Raw genomic sequence first — 13,352 nt, 5'->3', positions numbered from 1 at the left:
AACCACCATTATCCATTTCTAAAACTGTTTCATCACTCCAGACAAATTCTGTACCATGGAAGAATTCCCCATTTCTACCTCCCCTCAGCTTCTAGGAACCTCGACTCTGCTTTCTGTCTCTATGAATTTGCCTTGTCTAGTTAGTTCATGTAAATGGAATCATCCAATATCTGCCCTTTTCTTTCTGGCTTATTTCACACGGCATGTTTTCAAGGTGCACTCACGTTGTAGCATGTGTCAGAACTTCATCCCTTTTTATGGCTAAATAACATGCTATCATATATATATATATATATATATATATATATATATATATATATATATATATATATACCACACTGTGCTTATTCATTTATCTGTTGATGGGCACTTGGGCACCTCTGGGGGATTGTAAATAATGGTGCAATGAACACTGGCGTACAAGTTCTGTTTGAGTTCGTGTTTTTAATTCTTCAGTGTCCTTGAAGGGCACATCACCCTTCTTTTACGCAGTCTTTCCCTTCCCGGCCTACTTTTCCTTCAGCTGTAGCTACTGCAGCCTTACAGTAAAGGATGAGTGTGTCCCAGAGCCTAAGACGCTCAGAAAGTGGAGGTGAAGTGAGAGAGCAGAGTACAGATTTGGGAAACTCAAGTGTTGGGCAGCTTGGCCTATGGCCAGTCGGCTATAGAGGGTGGCAGAGGGCTGGCTAGCGCTGCTCCTTCAGTCTCTCCTGGGGAAGAGCAGAAGTGGGATTAAAGAACTGCCCCTCCCCTTCGCAGAGGCCAGGAGCCAGCACCCACCCTTCCCCTCACCAACCCCCAGAGCTCTGCCCCCTCGTGCAACAGCAGCAGGACCTCCATGATTAGCTTCATGACCATTTTTATACCAACATCCCAAGTTGTAGTTGGTCAGAGGCACCTTCCAGAAGCCAATGTGCCTCAGGATAAGATGGCTTTCTTGTGCCCCAGTGGAGGGAGATGGTGATTTCTGGCAGCATCTTGACCAGGCGGGCTATGAACTCAAGGCATCTAGTGAAAAAGCAATTCACAACCAAATGAAGGGAAAACAACGATAGGTTTTTTCAAACAAGCAAACAAACAAACAAACAAAAAAACGCGAGGGGCTGATAAATTTGGGGGTCTTGATTGCAAGGCTCCTGGGATCTGGAGCCCTGAAAGGTACTTACAATCATCTCCCACAGGTCCTACTGGGCAGGGGGATCCCTCTGCAAGTCGGTTAATTCCTGAAACACAAGACAGCGAGCTCAGAGCTGGTGTGTGAACTGGGGATGCTGCTCTACACCCCACACCTCTTGGCCAGAAGTGCATTCTCCTAGAGGGAGGGGCTCCCGGACCTCAGGAGTGTGTTGGCCCGGCTAACAAGTGATCTGCAATACCCTTGAAAACACGGGTCTACTCGTGGCTGTGAAGATACGTATTATCGTTATCATTTCCATTTAATAAGTTAGAAAATTGAGATGTAAAGAGGCTCAATTACTTACCCAAGGTCATGGAGCTGGAAGAGGGCAGGGCTCCATCACCCACTCAGGTGGAGAAGGGCAGGGGCTGGGTTTTAGCTCTGGGCTCCTGAGTGGAAGCACTTAGCCCAGCGGAAGTGCCCAATTAAGGACAGGACTCCTGTATTTCAATCTCTCTACCTCCCCTACAGCCCTACACACCTCTGGTTGTATGGGAGTCCTAAGGCTCCAAGTGGGAGATGAAGCACATGCCAATCAGTCTAGCACAGCTATCCCATGTACCAACGGGGGAGACAGGAATTACATCATAACTAGATTCCCTTAATGGGATACCAACTTGTAGACACAATCCCCCAAAATTATCCCAGCCCAGCATGAGCCTCAAGGCCTAAGAGTCTGGGCAGTGTCTCAAGCTCTAGCTTGCACGTACTAGGATGTTTCCTAATACTCCGTACTCTCCCCAGATTCCAGATCTGGGTAAACTTCCTGGGGTTTCCGGAGAGGTTCTGAAGAGAAGGAAGGAGGCACAAGTAATGGTCCATCAGGTGGCAGGGAAACTCCTCAGGGGACGGCAAACCCCAGGGTCTGGGGCACGCACATGAAGTTTAAACCTGGATGATCACATTCTTCCTCACCTGAACTATGCCTGAAACTGAGCTCATCCACAAAGGCCCTCCCGATCCCACCGTATCATCTCTGGGCACGCTGATCATTCTAGTAACCGCCACCTCTCTGGCCATCCGGTACTTATCCCACATATGCACAAATATAATTGGCCACGGTGGGAATAAGTGTATCACAGAAGCCAGCGAGTTTTACAAATCAGGGCCATGTTTCATCCCACAGGGTTGTTGGTTTTTTCGGGTTTTTTTTTGCGGTACGCAGGCCTCTCACTGCTGTGGCCTCTCCCGTTGCGGAGCACAGGCTCCGGACACGCAGGCTCAGCGGCCATGGCTCACGGGCCCAGCCGCTCCGCAGCATGTGGGATCTTCCCAGACCGGGGCACGAACCCGCGCCCCCTGCATCGGCAGGCACACTCTCAACCACTGCGCCACCAGGGAAGCCCCAGAGGGTTGGTTTTTAAACACCTGCCAGTATACCACCGGTCAGTTCTTAGCTAGTATCTAATGTATCTAAATAGGTTGCACTTGGTAAGCACTCAGTACTCAGCATTGCTAGTTGTCACAACAGAAATGAGCTTGGGGAACAACTAAGGTCATGTGAGGGGATCAGAGGACGTGCTAAAAAATGCAGTATGGCTCCAGGAACCACAGAACAGTTCCTTTCCTGCTTCCCTCTGCTTTGTGTCCTCCACACCTCCACTACCACTCTGTAGGGGATTGTTTATACCCTCTGCACTAAGGCAAATCCCAGAGAGACCAGATGAGCAGTCAGGGGCAGGAAAAGCTAGCAGTACTGGCCAATGCCCCCCAACTCAGTAGGTTTCTCCACACCTGCAGGCATTCGCATGGGCTGTTCTCTGTCCCTAGAGCGCATATACCTCATAAACCGTGTGGCGAATGGTTACTAAGAGTTGATGATTCCTGAAGGCCCAGAAGTGGGGCTCAACTGACAGGTTCCAACTAGCACCAAGGAGTTTCAAATGCTAACTGGCATTTCAAGGAAGAACAGTGTGATTTGAAAGAAACTAGTTCACTAATATATCGCATTCCTGTGTCTTCCCAATAGAGGCTAGAAGACCCAGGTCTGAGTCCCAGCTCTGTCACTGGGAAAATAACTTTGACCTCTTTGAGCCTCAGTATAATTATCTGTTCAGTTGTAATTATAACACGTGCCTGCCAACTGGCCAGCACTAATGTTTGGCTATAATTCTGTAATGTGTATAACCGTACACAAGTATACCCAGTAGAGTCAAGGCTGACAGTTCACAGAGGATGCAGTCATTAGTATTACAAAAAGAAGAATGAAGAATGGATAGAGATATCTAGTAATGGAAGAATACAGAAGAAACTAACACTGATGACACCCTGGGAGAAAAACTGGGTGGCTGGGGACAGGAGTGGATGGGAGACTTTCCCCTATAGACCCTTTTGTATTTTCTGAATTTTGAATCATGGGAATTTATTACCTATTCAATAAACACATAAATAATATATTTTATAAATTGTAAAGGACTAGGCAGGTTAAAATTGTGTAATAATTATTGTTATAAATAACATTGATGATAAAAGTGAGTCCTGAAAAGGGAAAAGGTTAAAGCATAGCAGATTACCAGAGGAAAATAGTTAAGCAAACCATTATACTTTAAATAGTTACACACTCAATTCTGTTACTGTGTTTCACTGAATCCAAGATCTCATTCAATGTATGACCATCTTATATAAAACTAAGAAAGAAAACACACTGGCAATTAAACTAAGACCAAATGCATTTTTTTTCTATTCTTAATTGGATAGTCTTTTATTGTTGAGTTGTAAGAATTTTTACATATTCTGGATACATGTCCCTTTTCAGATATTTGACAAATATTTTCCTTCATTCTGTGGGCTGTGTTCTTGCTATCTTCAAAAACAATCTTTTTTAATTGAAGTATAGCTGATTTACAATGTTGTGTTAGTTTTGGGTTACACCAAAGTGATTCACTTACACATATATATATTTTTTCTTTTTCAGATTCTTTTCCATTATATGTTATTACAAGATATTGAATATAGTTCCCTGTGCTACACAGTAGGTCCTTATTGTTTATTTTATAGTATGTATCTGTTAAACCCAAACTCCTAATTTATCGCCCCCCAACCCTTTCCCCTTTGGTTACCGTAAGTTTGTTTTCTCTGTCTATGAATCTATTTCTGTTTGGTAAACAAGTTCATTTGTCTCATTTTTTAAAAACTCCACACACAAGTGATATCATTATGATATTCTTTACACTTAAAACTTTTATTTTAAAACTCAGCTTTAAGCTCACTTGGGCACATGCTTTTGTTTTTCACTCACTCATGCATACCACACACACCAAAAAGGAAAAACAAGTGAAATCAATAAATTGGTCCTTCCCGTTTAGAGTCCAATACTAACCCTGGGTCACGGATGTCCTCATTATCATCCTGTACCTTCCAGGCAACGATGATGTGGCAATTCTTCAACAGCCCTCCGCTATACTGTTTCTGGAGTTTTCTTCCAAGTCACTGATACCCATTCCGCAAAGGCCCACAATACACAATCTCTTTGCACAAACCTCGGTGAGTAAAGGGGACCCAGCCTCACCGACCTGAGGGCAGGTGGAACCTTCCTTTCCGTGGTCTATGAAGCATCTGGTTAGCTTGGCGTGGAAACAAAGAACTGCAGTCCTTTCTCCAGCAACATTTATTCCATTGATATGAAGCTTATTCCCCACTGTTCTGCTTCTGTGCCTGTGTCCACAAAAGCTTTTATTTTCAGCATTAAGTCACAGTATCTTTTTTTTTAAACATCTTTATTGGAGTATAATTGCTTTACAATGGTGTGTTAAGTTTGTGCTTTATAACAAAGTGAATCAGCTATACATATACATATATCCCCATATCTCCTCCCTCTTGTGTCTCCCTCCCACAGTATCTTCTTGAAGACATTTTTAAAGCAATTACTCAACATACCAACAATGCACTTAACCTCAATATACACTGCTGGGACATGGCTCTCACATACAGATGGTGACAACCAAGTTACAACTGCTGCTGGGCTGACAGCGATTTTGAGCAGCATCCCAACTTCAGAGATGTGAAAATGTAAAAAACCAGTTCATCTTAGAGCAGATGAAATATGCTATTATCTATACTTTCCTGATTCTCCAAGTTCTCTCTGAAGAACTAACATTCATAGTCAGAAAAAGAATTAACTTTTTCTGAAAAGCTAAATCAAGTATTATGCAATCATTAAAAATGATAGTTTCTAAAGACTACAGGAGTAAAAGTCATGAAACAACATTAAGGTAAAAAGAGGGGGAAAAGGCAGAATATAAAACTTGATGCACCATGTGACTATGATAATCAGAAGCATACATTCACAGTGAAGAGACTGGAATGAAATCTTATCAAAACGTTAACCATAATTATCCCATGGGGCTACAGATGACTTTTTTTTTTTTTTTTTTTTTGCGGTTCACGGGCCTCTCACTGTTGTGGCCTCTCCCGTTGCAGAGCTCAGGCTCCGGATGCGCAGGCTCAGCGGCCATGGCTCACGGTCCCAGCCGCTCCGCAGCATGTGGGATCTTCCCAGACCGGGGCACGAACCCGCGTCCCCTGCATCGGCAGGCGGACTCTCAACCACTGCGCCACCAGGGAAGCCCCAGATGACTTTTTAAAAGATTGCATTTTGGGGTATTTTCCAAATTTTCTCTAAAGGATACATATTGCCTTAAAAAGCAAAAAATAATCATTAATGTAAACATAAATGTAATGCTGCCACATAAATCCCTGTCCCTGTTGAAGACGTTTAGAAATGTTACACTGACACATATTCAGATTTTTAAATGTGAATTCTTATTTAATTGAAGGAAATACTTTATCAATAAACTGAAAGTTCACGTACAAATACTCAACTCTTTGGAAGAAACTTTTTAAAAAGGTATGAAGTTGGTTGGCAAGGGTTGTGGGTTGGGAGCTAAGGGGACAGCCAGTGCAAGGCCACCTCCTGATCAGGCCTCAGCCACTCCTCTTCCTCTGTCCTGAAGAGCTCCTGTTCAGTTCCAGTCCCTCAGGAGAGGCAGACTCACCTTCAGCTCCAGGTCTAAGAGTAGCTGCACCCCTTACCATCCACCGGTTCAAGAAAGAGCATGTGAAATGATTCATAACAAGGGGTGAAGAAAAAAAAAATGATTTGCTGGGCTTTCTGAGAACTTCTGGAAGCCAACGCCTCCTTGTCTCCCAGGGTATGTCCAGTGAGCTCTGGGGCCCAGAGCTACTCAGTCTAGAGAATTTCACAAAAACAGAGCAGGAGCTCCAAAATCACTTCCAAAGCTCTATGGACCTCCAATTCTGTGAGCAAGGGTGGCTGGGTCTCTGTTACTTGCAGCCAGGGCTTCCTAACTCATCCCAGTGATGTCTTCTGACCACTGTGGGCTGTTTCTTCCAGGTCTTGATACAGAATTTGCGGGGTCCTCGTGCAAAATGAAAATGCGGGGTTTCTTGGTCAAAATTATTGAGAATTTCAAGACGGTGACTGCACAGCATTAAAGCAAGGGCAGGGCCCTTCATAGCAAGTGAGACGTTACGAGTTATGAGTTACGAGTTACGAGTCACATACTGGTGACGCCAGCTCTGCTTACTTCCTTTATTGGTTCCTATCAAGGAAAGTTCTCCCTGCCCTTGTGACCTCAATCACCTTACATCTACAGTTCCCATGTCATCCTCAAGGTCCAAACTTGTTACTCTCAGTTCTCCTTTTTGTAAATCTTACCAGCCTACATGTTCACACATGTAAGTTCAAACCTACCCTCCTTATCTCCCGCACCCTGCTCCCTGCCCTCACAATGTCTGATTCCCCAACATAGGCAATACTACTACCACCCACCCAGCTACCCATCTTGTGCACCTCCCTCTCTCACTTTCACCACATACTCTTCTTCAAGTCTTGTCAATTCTACCCTTCCACATCATCCAAGTACAGTTCTTGCCTCGGTATCCATTCCATGGTCATTCACTCGGATGAAGCCTTTGCTGGACTTTCACAATACCCTCCACTCTCCCTTTGTTCCAGTGTCTGGCCCACTCCAGGCCACATCAGAGCCAGAAGGCTCTTTTTGCAACACAGATCTGAGCATGTCATTCACCTGTCTCAAAGTCCTAGGATGACAGACGACCTCTTTCAGAGAATAATTTGCCGAAAACACTCCTTTTTGGAGAGCTGTTTATTAAAAAGGAGCCATACCCTTAGGGATCCTGCTATCTCACCTCTGGCAATCAAGCCTAAGCTCACCACACAACGATGCTTATTACAGCATTATTTACTTTATATAAAATTTAGAATATCAGGGGCAGTTAACTCATACCGGGCACTTGATATATGCCAAGCATGTACTAAACATGTATCATCTAAGTCTCAAAAAAACACCTGTAAAAACATGTGGACACGGAGGGTGGGAATGATTAAGTGCCTTGCCCTCTGACATCCATGTCCAGTGTGTTTATTCATTATGTGTTTATTCACATAATGATTAAATAAATTACTGGTAATGTACTTACGGAATGCTAATGTTAAAAATTACAGTTATGGGGCTTCCCTGTGGTGCGGTGGTTGAGAGTCTGCCTGCCGATGCAGGGGACGCGGGTTCGTGCCCCGGTCCGGGAAGATCCCACATGCCGCAGAGCGGCTGGGACCGTGAGCCATGGCCGCTGAGCCTGCGCGTCTGGAGCCTGTGCTCCGCAACTGGAGAGGCCACAACAGTGAGAGGCCCGCGTAGCGGGAAAAAAAAAAAAAAATTACAGTTATGAATACTATTTCACAACATGAAAAATGCCCACGTTTAATGCTATATGAAAAAGCGGGATACAAAATATAGCATAATTTATTTTAAGTATAGGTAAAAGATTGGTAGTAGATATGCTAGAATGTCAACAAACAGAACTGAAATCTGGCAGAACTGAAAATACCTTTTCTTTCTTCTACTGCTGTGCATTTTCCAAATTCTACTTAATATATTAAACGCCTGCAAGGACTCCCAATTACTCACAGGACAAAAAAGTTATCCCAGCACTGCCCCTAAGGCCCACCCACTCCCATCCCCAGCTCCAGCTGCGCTTAAACCCCAGTCATCCCCTCCCCGCCCCAAGCCCAACCACGTCTCTCCCGGGCCACGAATCCCCTTGTCCCTTTTCTGCACCTGCAGAGACCCTACTCATCCCTTAGGGCCCAGCTCAAACCTCGACTCCTCTGCTCAGCCCTCCAGACCCCCGGACAAGGGCATACCCTCCTTCCTCTGGGGCCAGCCGCCGTCACTCTGCCCAGGAGGCCCGCGCACATGGCCCAAGGCGTGGCGAGTCCGCAGCTGGTTCCAAGTGCCGGGTGGAGACGCTCCGCTCGCCCCGCCCCGCCCCACGCTAGCCCCACGTGACCTCGCCCCGCCCCGCGCACAGCGCGGTTCCCTTTTCAGGCCACGCGGGCGCTGGTTCTGCTTCCCTCACTGGCAGGTGTGACCATACCCTGTTCCTTCTCAGCCGCCGTTCACTTGGCGGCTGCGCCACCCCCGCCCGCGAATCGACGCTTCGGACTAGCCAGGAGCCCGAGGGCGGGAGGACTCCTTACCTTTTGGGTCCGCCTCAGCGCCATCCTGCCCCCGCTGCCAGAGGCGGCCACTAGCCGGCTCGGCCGCCGCGCTGGGCTTCAAGCTGGGAACGGCCGCCTGCGCGTGCGCGCCGCGGGGCACTATGGGGCGGTGTTCTGCCTGTGGCGCGTCTCGGCGCGTGTCGGCGCGTTTTGGCGCCGGCGAGCGATGCAGGCTCTGGCGACCCGGAGCGACCGCGCCGCCGGTTGCCTCTCCACTGATCTCTGCCGCCCCGCGACCTTACCTCCCGGGTCAGTGAGGGTCTAGGGAGGCTGGCGGAGAGAGGGGCGGTCGTTGCTTTAACAGGGACCCGCCGAGCACCCAGGAGGTACCGCAACCATGCCCTCTGACCCACCCCCCCGCCGTGTTCCATCCCAGGCTGTCACATACTCCTGAAAGTAGTGGTTCTGCTTTGAACTTAATTCTGTAAGTATTCATCCCCTTTCATGTGTTATTTGTCAAATATGTTACAGCTCTTTCCGTAGAAATACACGTAGTAGAGCTTTATATGCAGTGGAACTGCAGATGTGCATTTTCAGTAATGCTTTAGTTGATTTTGATGCACTGCCAAGGGTGAGAACCACGGCCTTAAACTGTACATATCCAAACTTAACTGTCTTCTTCCCCCTTTTCCCAAGACCTGACAGGCATCTAGGTCAGAGTTTTTGGGCCAGGAGCTATTAGTGTGTCAAAGTCAGTTTAATGGGTTGCAACCAATATATATATATTTTTAATGAAATAAAATAGAATGCAAAATCTCAGTGCATTTCGCATAATAAATGTGATAACTGTGAAAGTTCTGTTGTGTGTGTTTGTGTGTGTGTGTGTGTGTGTGGATGATAATATTTATCCTCCAAATTTGGGCACTTTTGAGAATGAAAGGGGGTGCAACTCCAGGACCAAAGGTGTAATCTGAGGCTGTCTCTGACCAACCAGGATGTACGCAGAATATAAAATGTATCTCAGACATTTCCATGGTTCCCGGCCATATCTTTGTCCAGAAGTCTTCAAGGATGCCCCGTGGCCTGCATGGATTGCATCCCATGCCATGGAAGCCCCTTCAAAATCCAGTGTCATGCAGTCTGGCTTACTATCAGGGGTTTACATCACTGCTCCGTTGACATTCCTTTACTCCTGGTTGCCCTCTAGAAAACCTCCTCTCTCTTTTTCCCCTAAAGCACAGCCATCATTCACCTTGTAAAGCCAGTTCAAATCATTGCCCGCTGAATGGCCCTGGTTGGGCACCACCTCTCCTTGGTGTAGCATGGCAACACAAATTCCTGTTAGTCCATGAGTCATCCATCCCCACATTGTTTACATGGCTCGCCCCTCATAGAACAAATGATCCTTAATTTTTATGAGTGTTTATAAGCTTGTGTGAGACTATAAACTTCAGTGACAGTGATGGTTATCCTTGTATGGTGAGTTTACTAATAATGTTAATTTCTAAAATTTCCAGAGAATTTGCATCACTTGTATAATCTAGAAAAAAGAAAAGAAACAGAATTGTGTTGAATAGCAAATGAAAAATTCCACTTCTCCTTCCTTTTGGTAGTCTAGAACATAGTCTTCTAAACTTTTTACATAGATTTTTATAGTTTTTTTATGTTGAAGTAATTTTAGATGTACTGAAGTCTTGCAAATATAATAAAAGATATGAAAGTTGACAAATTGGACTTCATAAAAATGTAAAACTTTTGTGCTTCAAACAGCACCATCAAGAAAGCAAAAAGAATGAGAGAAAATACTTGCAAATCATATATTTGATAAGGATTCAGTATCCAGAATATATAAACTCTTGCAAGTCAATAAAAAAGATAAACTCATTAAAAACTAGGCAAAGGATTTGAGTAGAAATTTCTTCAAAGAAGATATAGAAATGGCCAATAAGCACATAAAACAAAAAAAGCTCAACATCCTTAGTCATTACAAAAATGCAAATCAAGGCCACAATTAGATACTACTTCATACTCTCTTGGCTATGTTCAAAAGGACAGATAGTAACAAGTGTTGATGAGGATGTGGAGAAGTTGAAACCCTCACACTTCACTGGTGGGAATATAAAATGGTGCAGCTACTTTGGAAAATAGTTTGGCAGTTCCTTAAAAAGGTAAACATAGAATTATATGACCTGGCAATTCCATTCTTAGGCATATACCCAAGAGAAATTAAAACATGTCCACACAGAAACTTGTATGCAGATATTTACAGCAACATTTTTTATGCTAGCCAAAAGGTCAAAATAACCCAGATGTTGAGTGGATAAGCCAGATGTCATACAGCCACACAGTGGAATAATTTTGGCAATAAAAAGGAATGAGGTAGTGATAATATGCTGTATCATGAATATATTCAATTTCTGGGGTTGCCATATCAAAGTACCAGAAACTGGGAGGCTTAACAGAAATTTATTGTCTCATAGTTTTGGAGGCTGGAATTCTGAAATCAAGGTATTGGCAGGGTTGGTTTCTTCTGAGGGGTGTGAAGGAAAATCTTTTCCTTGCCTATCCTCTAGCTTCTTGTAGCCTCAGGCATTCTGTGGCTTGCAGATGGTGTTCTTCCTGTGTCTTGATCTCATCTTCCCTCTAAGTGTATCTATCGCTGTGTCCAAATTTCCCCTCTTTATGAGGACTCAATCATTGGATTAGGGCCCAATACAGCTAATGACCTCATCTTTACTTGACATCTGCAGAGATCCAAATTTCGAATAAAGGCACATTCACAGGTACTGGGATTAGAACTTGAACATCTTTTGGGGGTACACAATTCAACACATAACAATGGATGAACCTCGAAAACATTATGCTGAAAGAAAGAAGCCGGTTACAAAAAGCTTCCATTTCCGTATGATTCCATTTATGTGAAAGGTCCAGAATAGGCAACTCTAGAGACAAAGTGTATTAGTAGCTGCCTAGGGCTGAGGGAGAGCAGGATTGCTAGTGAGTAAATTATACGTCTGTAAAGTTGTTTGAAATATAACAATACTCAGAGTTCTTGTATACCCTTCATCCAGCTTTTAATGTTAGTATATTACATAACTGTAATTATTTAATTGAGAAAATTAACATCTATACAATACTCTTTACTAATTTACAGACTCCATTTAAATTTCATTAGTTATCCAAACATGGATACCAAGGGGGAAAGGGGGGTGGGATGAATTGGGAGATTGGGGTCAATATACACTATTGATACTATGTATAAAATAGATAAATAATGAGAACCTATTGTATAGCACAGGGTACTCTACTCAGTGCCCTGTGGTGACCTAAATGGGAAGGAAATCCAAAAGAGAGGGGTTACATGCATACATATAGCTGATTCACTTTACTATACAGTAGAAACTAACAACATTGTAAAGCAACTATACTCCAATAAAAATTTTTAAAAATAAAATAGTTCAATAAAAGATGGTTCTTAAAAAAAATTATCCAAGCAATGTCTTTTTTTCTGGTTCAGGATCCGATTTAGGATCCCATGTTGTGTTGGTTTATCCTGTCGCCTTAGCCTCGTGGAATCTTAGACAATTTTTAGTCTTTCTTTGTCTTTGATGATCTTTGATGATCTTGACACGTGAAGAGTATGGGAAAATTATTTTGTAAGATGTCCCTCAATTTGGGTTTTCTGATTGATGAGAAATCAATCAATTTGGGTTTTCTGATTGATGCATTTTTGGCAAGACGATTACAGAAGTGATGTGCCCTTCTTGGTGCATCATGTTAGAGGTACGTGAAATTGGTAAGTCATTAATGGTTACGTCTGATCATTCTGTTAAGTTGTTATTTATCAGATTTCTCCACTGTAAAGTTAAAAAATTTTCTTTTTAAATTAATAAGTAGCTTGTGGGGAGAAACTTTAAGACTTTGCATTTACCTTATTTTTTAAATCAGAGTTTCATCCAGTAATTTTAGATTTCATTCTTGCTCACAGCAATTATTACTGTGGTATTTACCAAATGGTGATTTTCTATTTCCTGTTTTCTTTCTACCTTTGTTAAATGGAATTCTACTCTAAGGAAGAGCTGTCCTTTCCCCTCCATTTATTTACAGACAGTCCCTGACTTACAGTGGTTTGACTTATAATTTTTTGATTTTACGACAGTGTGAAAGCAATAGAAGTTGAGTAGAAACTGTACATCGAATTTTGAATTTTGATCTTTTCCTGAGCTAGTGATATGTAGTATGATACTGTCTTGTGATGCTGGGCAGTGGCAGTGAACCAGTCAGTCACACAGTCAGGGAGGTAAACAACCAGTACACTTAGAACCATTCCGTACCCTTACAACCATTATAGATTTTTACTTTCATCATAGTATTCAATAAAATACATGAGATATTCAGTAGTTTATTATAATGTAGGTTTTGTGTTAGATGACTTTGTCCAACTTTAGGCTAACGTAAGTGTTCTAAGCACATTTAAGATAGGCTTGGCTAAGCTATGATGTTCCATAAGTTAGGTGTATTAAATGCATTTTCAACTTATGGGTTTATCAGGACATAACCCCACCATATTTTGAAGATCTGTATTTATTTACTCAATTATTTTGTTTATAACAGTATGGACTCATGGATGTTTATTCTATCAGTTTTAATCCATTAGTGTCATTTATTATGCTGCTCAAATTGTCCCAAATT

At 43.4% G+C, this 13,352-nt stretch overlaps 1 long non-coding RNA gene across 1 annotated transcript; it reads right to left on the bottom strand.

Moving 5' to 3' along the window:
* Positions 1-360: 360 nt before the first annotated feature.
* Positions 361-8,787, bottom strand: LOC116759887. The gene is made up of 3 exons (XR_004351562.1): positions 8,700-8,787; positions 1,167-1,223; positions 361-1,008 (listed from the first exon to the last, which is right to left on the bottom strand). It is a non-coding gene; the product is annotated as an uncharacterized LOC116759887 (long non-coding RNA).
* Positions 8,788-13,352: the final 4,565 nt, after the last annotated feature.

The sequence above is a fragment of the Phocoena sinus genome, chromosome 9, assembly GCF_008692025.1.
Source record: "Phocoena sinus isolate mPhoSin1 chromosome 9, mPhoSin1.pri, whole genome shotgun sequence".
Taxonomy (NCBI): domain Eukaryota; kingdom Metazoa; phylum Chordata; class Mammalia; order Artiodactyla; family Phocoenidae; genus Phocoena; species Phocoena sinus.
The sequence above is the reverse complement of the archived record's forward strand: the minus strand, read 5'-3'. Positions and strand labels throughout refer to the sequence as shown.